This window comes from Myotis lucifugus, unplaced genomic scaffold (assembly GCF_000147115.1).
Source record: "Myotis lucifugus unplaced genomic scaffold, Myoluc2.0 scaffold_125, whole genome shotgun sequence".
Classification (NCBI taxonomy): Eukaryota; Metazoa; Chordata; class Mammalia; order Chiroptera; family Vespertilionidae; genus Myotis; species Myotis lucifugus.
Window position 1 is genome coordinate 1,447,425 of NW_005871173.1, and position 12,351 is coordinate 1,459,775.

At 50.4% G+C, this 12,351-nt stretch overlaps 1 protein-coding gene across 2 annotated transcripts in view; it reads left to right on the forward strand.

The window, feature by feature from the left end:
* The window catches only part of SCAF8 (SR-related CTD associated factor 8), a 103,909-nt gene extending 92,846 nt beyond the window's left edge, over positions 1–11,063 (forward strand). Inside the window, exons 21-22 of one of the 2 annotated variants that reach the window (XR_002830518.1) lie at positions 2,253–2,444; positions 10,039–11,063. The gene's annotated coding sequence lies outside the window, so the exon portion shown is untranslated. The remainder of the gene's footprint in view (positions 1–2,252; positions 2,445–10,038) is intronic. The other variant, XM_006093871.3, reaches the window with a different exon arrangement.
* Positions 11,064–12,351: the final 1,288 nt, after the last annotated feature.

Sequence of the window (12,351 nt, forward strand, 5' to 3'; positions counted from 1 at the left end):
CCCCCCCCCCCCCCGCCCCCCCCCCCCCCCGCCCACATCATGATCACCACCTGCTGTTAGCGACCACCATGCCTGTCTAGGCAGCACGCCCTCCGCGGGAAAGCGCTTGGCGGCAAGCAGTTTATAGGAGACACGTTTTTGGAAAGCTCCGAGCATTCCTTCTATTCCCCCAAGGAAGTTCTCTTTAAAATGACCACCTTCGTTACAGTTAGCTGGAAACACTCATCGCACGTCCGCCTAAGTGCTCCGTTAGGCGGGATGTCTGTGTACGTCGCCGTATTTATGATGTGAGGGGCCCTGAGTAAAGGCAGCCCTCCCTCTACAAGGAAAACACGCCCCGGAGAGGAAACACTGGGGGTACTGTGCGTGCTGGTGTTTGGGGTGGGAAGTTCTCCCCCACCCCCCCAAAGAAATGGTGTTGCACCGCCCTTTGGAATGCAGAAACTGGGCCAGTGGAGCAGGGAGCGAGGTATACAGCTGGAGATGAGAGCAAAAGGATGAAGGGTGGGTGATGCTGGGGTTGATGCTGCTAGAAGATGCTTGTAACTCCTACCCAGCCCGGCGAGGGCAGCGTGGTGGAGGGCTGACCACAGTGGACGTGAGGATTAGTGGGTCACTGGGGGCCTTACTGGTAGGACAGGAGCACCTGAAGTATGGTACCTATTTGCTTTAGTCCTGGATTGCAATAAATGTGACTCTTTAATTCGACTTCTTGAGGCGTCCTTCTGTGATTTGCGGGGTACATTACAACACACACAGTACAATAAAGCTGCACAGTAAGGGACCCAAGACAGAGCGGGCCCCAGCGATGGGTTGGATTAATGCTGTTGGCAGCTTTGTGCGTGGCAGTGTTATCTTTATATTCCTCTAGAGGAGAAGAGAATTCTCATTATTCTGCCTGCTTACCACATAGTATTTTAACCATGATCCTCTAGTTTGAGGCAAGGAGGTGGTGTTTAACTTTAATGAGTAGTTTTCTAGCCGCCAACAATGGGGGAGTGGCGTTCTCTGTAACGGATGTCCCACAGGTTCTGGGTTTCACAGTGGCTGGGACGGAGTGCAGAGCATCTGAAGGTTGGGGTTCAGTTCCCGGCTCTGACACCTGCCTGGTACCCTTCTCGCCCCTGCGCCTGTCTCATGCAGAAGGAAGGCCGCCGTGACGCCGGTCCTGCGATAGTGGGGGATATGGTGGCTGTGTCTGGAGACAGCGCTGGCACGCGCTCTGTAAATGCTCCCTCGGCCACGCCGCCTGTGAGGAGCCCCGTGTCGCCAGGGCTGTGAAACGTAGCAGCGCGTCGGCATTAAACCTCTGTTGCTACAGTCCCTGTGACGAGGACAGAGGGCCTTGGCTGCAGAATGAAGACTCCTCCCGCCGTGGCGACCCAGAGTAAAATAGTGCTCATTCTAAGGGTTAAGGACTTAGTAGGAAGCTATTCATTAAGCAAATAGACATTGAGTGCCACTGCTCATTTCAGTGGACACTGGTTATACTGCACTGGGAGACATACGTCCCCCCCGGGGGTCAAAAGAAGTGAAACGGACCTCATGCCCATCGGTACCGGTATGGACAGTACCAGGACCGGTCAGAATGGTTACGGTTTTAACTACCCCCCCGCCCCTCCCCCCCCGCCCCCCCGTGTCCGGCTTCACACAGTAGCTGTGAACCTCCCCACGGGCCTTCCCCAGTGGCACCGCGCTGTCCGTGCTGCCTGGTGGGGGCCTGCCTGGATCCGCATGTCAGAAAGATACTGCTCTCCCTGGAGGTTAATGTGCCCACTGTGCCCCTCACTTCCGCTGTGTGTCCCTGCTTGTGCCTGTGCTGATTTCAGTAAAATTGTGTTCTGTGTAGACACGTATCTCTCTAACTCTCTGCTTTGTTCTCTTCTTTTCCATTCAAGGAAAGTAAAGAGTGTCCTGCCCAGCCTCCTAGGAGGCTTGTATGTGACACTGCACTGGTTTTGTAGTTGGTAGGAAGTTGATAAAGACATTAGATTCATATCCATAAAATGTATAGTCTAAGAGCTGACGATTTCTAAACCAAAAGCTATAGGACAAGGCAGGAAATGCCAGTCTGAGACTTGTTCTACCATTCTTTTAGTTTTCAAGTGGAAAAAAAAGTATTAACAGATTTTCAGATGTCCTGCATTGTTATTTGAAGTAGTAGAGAAAAAGGAGAAGCTTTAACTATAAAGAATGAGCACATATTGGTCATCAGTTTGGCTTTAGGCTTTGTTTATTTGTTCACCCAACAGATGATTGAGTGGCCAGGCCCTGTGTTGGGTGCTAGAGCAATGACATGCTGTCATCCGTTAGAAGCTCCGAGTGTAATAGTAACAGAAGGCAGGAAAGCGTGGAAACCAAGTGTGTACCCCGTGTTGCATGGGACTCCAGGGATCCAGGTCTGGCGGCTGAGAGGGACTCATCCGAGAGGCTTCAGAAGGAAGGTCAGTCCCATGATCTTTGAAGACGGTAGGGGGTGTGGTTTTACAGAAAGATGGCTGGGGGCAGGGGCGGGGGAGCTGCAAGCCTAAGAAAGCCAAACGAACCTCCTGGGACAGCGAACCTTGGTAAAGTTCCGATCCAAGTTTGCTGAGGGCAGAACACAAGGGAACTTGCATAGTCTTGAGAAGAGGGGTGATGTAAAAATACAATGTGGTGGTAGTTTTAAATGTTTTCATGGTGGTTTAAGATGTTTTTATCAGGTTCGGAACAATGAAAGAGTCTCACTTAAGCGTTTTTAGAAAGTCAAACAAGACACTTTTTAAGACATCTTGCTTATTAACCATAGATATAAAAAGCAAAACTATGATGACGCTTCATATAACTGAATCCCAGAAAACCTGGCTCTTCTTCTGAAGTCTTACGATAAAATGTTCTCTGGACCATTAATGGAAGACAGCTTGCTGGCACCAAATCGTTAGTTGGCGGCAGAAACTCAGAGCTGCCAGCAGATGCACGTACAGATTTTCAGATCACGGGATTATTTCAGCCAGGGGCCAGCCCATTGATCTCCATAACTTTTAAAACTGTGACTAGGCGTGTAAATGCACAGAACTGTCCACCTGAGCAGAAGTGCTCCTCTTTGTACTGTAGGCTGCAAGCGTCTTACTTCCTAAGAGACTTGCCTTGATTAGAATTAAGCTGTTTAAAGTAACTCGGGAGTTTATCTAAAGACCACTTAGGTTAAATTCAGCTTTTAAAAGAGAGTTCATGTTACAGTCCTTGACGCTGTCATCGCCTCTAACCTTGGAGAGGTTAGTCAGCATGTCGGGGACATGTCCAGGTTCCTGCAAGACCACACGTGCAGTTTGTGAACTTGAGATTTGCACAGTGCTCAGATGATCTGTGAACGTTGTTGGAACAGGTTTAGAAACACTCCCAAGTGTTCACCTTGGTTAGTTAACAAGTATACTAAGGCCTGTGGGGCTAGGTCCACCCTATACCCATACATTAATCACATTCGTTCCCATGTAGAGGTTGATTAGGTTGGGGAGGTAAACAGAAGGCCTTTGGGAGCTAGACTCCCCTCTGGACACAGTCGGCTCGAAGTGGGTGCAGGAGGGGAGCGTCAGCAGAGATGCCTGGACCGGGCTGTGGAGGGAATGGGACCGAGTGCCTGCAGGCCCCTTCCCACGCCGGCTGGCTGGGTGGTTCCTCTTTAAAAAATAAATGTACCTTTCCTATTTATTTTTTTTAATAAAATTCCAATCATGAAGACTCTCTAATTTACAAAACTTCCTCTTTCTAATTTTTAAATTTTTGCTAAATGTTGTTAAAGAAGAAATAGTATCTGTCCCATCGAAGCCTAAGCAACCAGAACGACCGGAATGACCGGTCACTATGACGCACACTGACCACCAGGGGGCAGACGCTCCATACAGGAGCTGCCCCCTGGTGGTCAGTGCGCTCCCTCAGCCAACTTCCCCCGGCCGGCCCTCTCCCCACCCCTCACCCCCATTCCTCTCCCTGGCCGGCAGGCCCCGATCAGCCCTGATTGCCCGCCAGGCCTAGGGACCCCACCCTTGCACGATTTTTGTGCACTGGGCCTCTAGTTGTATAGATAAAATAGAGTCTCAAAATATGCAGATTCTATTTCTATTCTTGTTTCTATTTTAAAAACAATACAATGAAGGCATACGATAGAAAAAAGTATAAGAGGTGTAAGGTATGAAAAAAAGTAAAGTAGCCTATAACCCTAAATCTAGGCGTTTTTTTATTTCGAAAAATATAGAAGAATTATTCTGTTTTCCATATAGAATGAAACATTGCAAAGAGAAAACTTTTTCATTTGAAACTAATATAATGTTATGTCTTATGTATATGGGTCAAAATTAAAAATGTAGCTAGAAAAAAATGAGTAATATGTGTAAACGCTGGAAAGAAGTAGTAAAATTGTTCTCTTCCAAAAGAGAAAGAAACAGTAGAACGTTCTAAAGAGTGTCAGACCGTGCAGGGGGAGGGGGGCCTCGGGTTCTGGAGTCACTCGGAGCTGGGCTTTCCTGTGCTGCCCCTTCCTCACTGTGTTGCCTCGGGCCGCAGGCCTCTCTGACCTCTGCACAAATGGGGAAAAGGATGACTGTTTGTCCAGGTTCGTATGGGAATTCATGGCAGAGACACAGTGCGAAGTAAGGGGTAGCTGTTACTGCGGACCTGGTGATGCGGGCCTTGATCGCCTTTGGCCAACCTACTGCTTGTACTGTAACATGTTTTGGAAGACAGATTTCACAGGGTTCAGGGAGAAATTCAGTGGACGGAGTTTCAGAAACGGAAGCTCCCGCAGAGGAGGAGCTAAGAAACTCCGCATGTCATCCTGCTAATGAGTGTAAAGTGAAAAACTACGAGGCAGGGAGAGGCCCACCGCTTGGGCCTGTGGCGTTCTGCCCATGGATAAAGCAGAAAGCGCCCGTCAGAGGGAGGCGAGCCTAGGAAAGTGAGAAGGCGGTGAGAGGGCCGTGTTGTCCTCAGGGGGCCCTGGCCTTGAAAACGTACACCTCTGGGCACTGGAAGAACTTGCAGACACCCCAGAATCCAGGGCTGTGGGAGGACAGATTGCTGTGCCTGATTTGCAAGCAAAGAAAAAAAGTCCACGAGACATCTAGACGGGCAGGGGACACCCATCAAGAAAGTGGCCCCTGAGCGCACAGGACAGTTGGGTCCTGGGAATTTTGTGTGGGGTCCAGGGCCTGCATTGTGGTGGCCCCTCATTTGACCTGATTCATCGGGCGTGCATAACATCACTTTAGAACAAGCCTTTCCAGACAAAAGTTGTGTAAGACCAGTGGCTTTCCAAATGTATCTTGGAGACGGTGGGGCGGGAGGGGACGGGATCTCAGGCGGGACTGGGCAGACGGCCTCTGCCCCGACCCTGGCAGCTTGGAGATGGGAAACGAACGGTCCTGGCTCTCACGGATGTGGTCCCAGCTCTTCCCAGCCGCCTCGCAGCATGTAATAGTCCGTCCTCAGCTGAGGCACGGAGGGGAATAGCAAGGCCCGTGGGTGGCAGCGGGTCACCGGGCGGGTGAGTCACCCAGTGACGGCTGTCCTCCACGTCTCCACTGGGCTCCTCGGTGCTTACCTGTTTTTAGGGGGAATTCCATGCTGTGATGGGATTTGTAATTGGGGGGGTTGCTCACATCTGAGGTCTTCTGGGAAAGGGCCTGGGCCTCCGCACAGCTGGACAGAATGCAGGTGTCAGGGCCCGGAGTCCTGAGCAGGTCCGGGGTGTCCCAGGCCACCCCAGCTCCTGAGCACCTGAGGCAGTCGTGGGGGCACGGGTGTGCTGCACCTCTGCTCTCACACACTGCCCGCCCGTCAGGTTTCTTACCCCAGACCCTGGCCAACCGTGGCTGCTGAGGAATGCGATTGTAGAAAGCAACCCATTGCCAGCAGTCACGCCCATTCTGTTCCGCGCTTTCCGATCCGCCCGAGACACACGTTCCCCAGACTGCGCCGTGTTTGCAGAGGAAGAGCGTCTATTGGTGGTTCATTAACTCGGTCATGTTTGGAGTTCTCTGTGACCTTCTAAAATAAGGCACCGGGCCTTCCTGAAGACTATCATTCTGTGAAAAGAGAAAAATAAAACACAAAAGGCCTGCAGCTCAAGGATAGTGCTTGTCCCGACGCCGGGTTATCCCTCCGGGGATGTGGGGAACCACAGGCTGTGAAGGGCTGACTCAGCGGCAGGGTCCTCGCTGCTCTGGCTGTCAGTGTGAACGTGACCGTGGCTGCTGCATTCGCTAGTTCTGCACTGCGCCCGCCCTGGACGTGGGGCCAGCCCCCGTCCCGTCATTCAAGAGCACACGAGAGACAGCGCAGGCAACTCCGATCGAGTATCAGAGCAGGCACTCCCACCAGACACATGAATAATAGTCTCTTTTCTTCTTGTAATTTCGCTCACTTACCTTCCTGGGGTTCTTTTAAGTGGGCAGTTCCCAATTTTAGATGCTTCTAGGTAAGGAGAGGACGCAGATGCCTATGAAGTACAGATCTCACGGAGGCCTGAGTCCACCCTGAGGCCAGGCTGGGCCTGGAAGCCTGTTCTGCTCTCTGTCCCCTCCGACCGGGGGCTCGCTGTTCCACAGGGGGGTCTCCTGCCCCAGAGCTCCGCGGGTCAGCTGCCCTGGCTCTGTTTCCTGGCTTCCCAGGAAAGCGAGGGGCTTGTCGGTCCTCTGCCACTGGGTCCCTTCGCAGATGTGTTTCTGCTGCCAGTACTGAAGCATCTGCTCCCCGAGTGGCCTGTCGTCTCCTACTCAGTTGAGAAGGCAGCTGAGGACACCAGACTGAATTAGCTCTGAGCAAGCTGGATGTATGACACTCGAAATTTTAAAAAACGGATGATTGATTGTTCAGTTTTCAAAAGGGTTTCTTTAAACACTGACTTCTTCCAATACTCTAAAAATAGCATGTAATTAAGTTCCCGTGCTTCTAGAGTATAATGCTTCATGCATAAGGTGCATGCCTATACAAATATTGGGAGTCTCTTAACGTGGACGTTTAAAATGATTAAAAATGCACTAGCCGATGATTTCGGTTTTACTAAACACATGTTAAATGTTATAGTGTCTTTTCTTGGAAACCTAGAATGGAACCTGTTAACCCAGCGGTTCTCAACCTGTGGGTCGCGACCCCTTTGGGGGTCGAACGACCCTTTCACAGGGGTCGCCTAAGACCATCGGAAAACACATATTGAATATATAATTACATATTGTTTTTGTGATTAATCACTATGCTTTAATTATGTTCAATTTGTAACAATGAAAATACATCCTGCATACCAGATATTTACATTATGATTCATAACAGCAGCAAAATTACAGTTATGAAGTAGCAACGAAAGTAATTTTATGGTTGGGGGTCACAACAACATGAGGAACTGTATTAAAGGGTCGCGGCATTAGGAAGGTTGAGAACCACTGTGTTAACCTTTAAGCTGGGAGGGGAGGCTCTCGTGTAAAACTCATGAGCATTAGCTCAGCCCGAGCATTAGCTCAGCCCCGGCTCCAGGCTCCCAGGCCGGCGAGGGGATCCCACGGCCCGAACCCCACTGCCCGACGATGAATGTCTCGGGGCTGTTTTCATACAGATGGTCTGCAGTGATGAGGGATGTAGCAAGTGGACGGTTACACATCCAGGATGACTCTTGACTGTTGTTCCACTTTCATTCCCTCAGTCCCATGGAGCAGCCCCATGCCCAGGAGCGGGGATCTTATAACAACACAGACAGGCCCGGCGTTGCTCTCATGGAGCCTGTGGTCCATTCTTCCCATCCGTTAACATGGTCCGCCTGCTCTCTCCCTTTCTCTTTCTGCTTCTCGTCTCCCTCCCACCACCCATCCCCAGGTGCAGGTGTTGGCGTGCAGTCTTGTCAGGGCGTATGTGAGTTGTTAACAGCAATTCTTTTTTTTTCTGGTACCTCTCTAAAGGCATAAGCTTTCACTTATAAAAATATATATAGATGTGTATATATATTTATAAACTACATAGATTCCTAGTTGCTTGTGAGGATTCTCTCCTGCGAATAGGAATGGCCTAGAGAGAGGAGGAGGAGAAAGGACAGGGTAGTTTGGTTGGGGGTGGGGTGCATGCCGAGAAGGGTGGGATCCTGACTCTGGGGTGGCCAGAGTGGAGGGCAGTGTGTGGTCAGCAGAATCACCGACGCCCTGATCCAGGAGGAGGTGAGGGCTGTGCCCCTCAGTCACTCAGTCATCTCAGAGAGCCCTCGGTCACAGGAAAGGGAGGAGGTGCTGGGACAGGCTGTGCCCGGGTGTGGGCTGAGGCAGGCTGGTGACCGGGCCTTCGCCACTTAGAAGGCAGCCATTGAGCAGAGGGTGTTCAGTGGCCGAGTAAGCAAGCGCGCTCAAGGTAGAGAGGAGAGGGAACAGCATGCGGGCAGAGGGAATGGCAAACTTCCTCCTTGTTCCTGTCCCCTAAGCATCGATGAGCATGCCCGCTTCCTCTGTGGTGGACGCTGCCCACACTGCCCCTCCCTGAATGCCCGCAGCTGGCCTCAGTGGTGGGTATGAATCGCCATTTTACAGTTGAGGAAACGCATAGTAAGCTTTCCCGTGGACTGCACACTTAACAAAGAGCAAAACCAGAGGCACCAGGCTTGGGGGCCTGACTGCGGGTTGCACACTCTAACCGGGGTGCTGAACTGCCTCTCCACGGATGCGCTCGCTGGAGGGGTTCCCCAGACCTGGGCCTGCGCCTTCCTCCACCTGCTCGCATGGGATTCAACGCCTTTGGAGCAGCTCAGTCCACTGTGGTCTGAGTGTCGTTCAGTGGCCGCGCTCTCTGGAGCGGTGGGGCTTCCTTTGTGCTCCTCGAGGTGGGTCTCCGCAGCACGTGTGACACTCCTGCAGGGTGTCGCCGTGGGAGGAGCAGGGGTGCGAGTCCCCGCGCTGGCATTTGCCATCGAACCTCAGCTGCTTCGTGGAGACTGTCCGTCTGTCTTGCAGGGTGTTCCTCAGAAGGCAATTGCAGTGACCAAACTAGGCAGAAGAGACGAACCATAATAATAAATCATGAGTTCATCCTTATCAGGGTCACTAGCCAGAGACAGCGTGTCGAGAAGCAAGAATCAGAGGCCTGGTCTCCCGCCCGCCTCCTGCCTCGGCGACTCAGTGCCGTGTAACACGAGGTAGGCAGTGTAGCATAATGGTGAGAGCACCAGTTCCAGGGTCAGACTTCCTGGGTCTAGACCCCACCTGTGCTTACCAGATGCATGTCTTGGTAAAGGTACTTGACATAATTCCTTAAACTTGTTGAACTTCATGGCTGTATAGCCTGCTCTTACATACGGCTTCCAGGTCATTGTACTGATGTGTTTTTTAGGTATTCTAGGATTACTTCATAATTTACAAAAATGAGCAAGTAGCAAAAAAATGACACACTTAGGTCTTAAAACAGTAAAAGGTGTAGAAATGTGTATCTTCAGAATTGTGTGTCCATGTAACTCCATCACAGCATCATTCGAGAAGATGTTAGTTGACTTCAGATGCCAACAGATATTGTGAGACTTCCCTGGGAGTTCAGCCGGCTCTCCGCTCGAGGCTGAACTGGGACCCTGGGGGCCCATGTGCAGGTTTTGTAAGCGGGACCATGGCTGGTCCTGCTCGCGAGGAGCTGTGAGGCCGGGACTGCAGGGGTCCGTTACTGTGGTCGGATTGGCCTCCCCTTTAAGACCTCGTCCATGGACGTCCTCTTAGCCTCTGTGTGAAGGAGCCCGGCCAGCGAGGTGACCTTAGTTACTGGTGGAATCGCATCTGGAGCCTGGGCGTCCTGGCATCCGAAACAGGCGTCTCTCCAAGCTATTCCAGCCGAGGAGAGACGGACACGGTGCTCTGTGCTCCCTGCTCCCCTGGAAGAAGACGAGGCGTTGCAGAGCACAGCCCTCCATCAGACACTGAAACGTTTGCTGCTGTATTGACACCATCTCTTCTGTAGGAATTATCTCGGGGAGGAAAAAAAACACAACGACGCTAGGAAAAGTGATTCCATTGACCAGTGATGACCAGTTATTGTTCCTTTTGTCAACAGGCAAGATGAATGAAGTGCTGGCAGCTTCCCGTGCCCCAGGCCTTGTAGGAATAAGTGAGCCGCGCACCAGAGGGCTCATGTGCGCCCCACCGGACCTGGTGCAAGGACCCTGTGCAAGGAAGCCTTAAGGAACCCGCCGTTACCACTGAGAAGGCTCTGTGCCCTCGGGCCTTGCTTCTGCTTGAATCCAGAGGTTGCGAGCATGCCTCCCTATATCACCTGTTGGAGCAGGTTTAATTTTTTAAATTTGAAACACAAACTCTATGAGTTTCTAGTCCATCATTGTTCTTGTTGAGGATCCACGCAGATGAACAGGGCGGCGTCCGTAGGCGATGTGCACGTCCGCTGGACCAGTTGACTGCAGCATAAATGGCAGCAGGCTCCATCTGCCTCTCCATCCAGGGCCGCGACAGAAGGACAGTTAGCAAGGAGACCCCTCCAGGAGAGAAGGTCCCATTGTGTTGGAACCACAGATTCCTAGAGCCGTAGCTTCAGTGACCAAGACTGTTCTCTTGAACACAGCGCGCGTAGACTGCAGCTCTTGATGCTGGCTTTCATCCATTATCATTGGTCATCACCTTGGACAGTCGCCAGCATTGGACGTCTTAAGCGTTCATTGAATAAAAATGCAGCTCTGAGAGAATCCAGGGCTCGATACAGTGTTCTGGGCACTGCGCTCCAGCGTTCGTGTCGCAGTATTACTCATGGCAGGTGCCCAGGTGGTTGATGCCAAACCTAGTGGGAGAGGAAGCAAAATGGCAACGAAGGGCATATTACATTGTGTTGTAAACATACTTTATAAGTACATTTCTTATTAGCTGCTTATTCGGGCAGAGATGATAACATTTCTCTCTTGAGTTTCCAGACCAGGATTTGTGTTTTGGAAATTATCAGTGTTCACAATACCTGCAGGGGGGGAAATACAAAAACTCAAGTACGAGCACTCTTTATACCTGAAAGAATGTTTTTATCATTCTTCTAATTGTTTTGGCTCTGTCACGGATTAAAGTGCTTGGAATGCCGGAGTCTGTGGTCTCTTGAAACCTACTCAGTGAGAACCTACCACCCTCATAGTATGCTGTCACTTGGGACATTCATGATAAAAACCGAAACTAATTTTGATTATTAGTCATTTGCTTTGCTTTGTAGCTTATTGTGTCTTTTGTGGTTCATCTTTGCTTAGCAACCAAGAAATTTGTATTGTCACATATATGGACACAGAGATGCATACATAGTTCAGGCCTTTCACAGTCTCCTGCATTGAATCACGGTAGATTTCTATGTTTAAACAAACACTCTGTTATTTGTTGAAAGGCTGAGATATTTTTGAATGCCATGGTGTTTTTCATTATGCATTCTACAACCTGGATAAAAGATAACCTATGAAGAGTTCACCCTGGCTATCTTTTTTAAAATCCTCACCCAAGAGTATGTTTATTGATTTAGAGAGAGAGAGAGAGATGGGTTACTTCCCATATGCATCCTGACTGGGGATCAAACCCAAAACCTAGGTATGTGCCCTGATTGGGAATTGAACCACAACCTTTTTTGTGTATGGGACGCAGGACAACACTCTAACTAAGCCACCTGGCCAGGGAGCAAGCTATCTTCAGTTTCTGATTATACTATATTTTCTGTTAAACTGATTATAATATAATTCTAATTCATTTTGATTATAATGTTTTCTGTTAAATAAGTAGAAAATTGGAGAAGGTTGTGGGTGATATAGCCATAGCTATAGGCTTTTCAGTGGCATCTTCTGTGTTTGACTCTGCCCAGCGTGAAACAGAGTGTGTGTTTATTGTAGTGAGAAATTAAAGTTAAAAAAACTGCAAAGAAACCCAAGCACACACACCTATGGAGACCTTGCTTGGCACTTTTACCACATTTGATGTGGAAATAAGAAAAGATCCCTTTCTTTCTATTCTTTTGTAACTGAACTGACTTACCGCTCTAGCTCCCCCCTCCTCCCCCTGCTCCCATCCCACCTGCCACCCCCACCCTGAAAAGGACCAGCACGGACAGTCTGGTGCACATATGAGTGAATGGTTTTGGAACTCTTAAATTTGGAAAAACATAAACAGGAGGGGCGGGTTCTTCTCGGTGGGTGGGGCGGGAGGAGAGAGAGTAGAACAGCGAACACTTAACAGGAGGTCCCTCCTTCAGAACTGAGGTGCTTGCAGTCTTCACATTCAGTGGGCGGAGCGTGTCTGACCACAGGAGACAGCAGGGCCCATCTGCCCGGAGAGTAACCCGTCTAGAAATCCCAGGGCGCCGCCTCTGTTCCCGGGTAATTTCCTTTTCCGAAGCCTC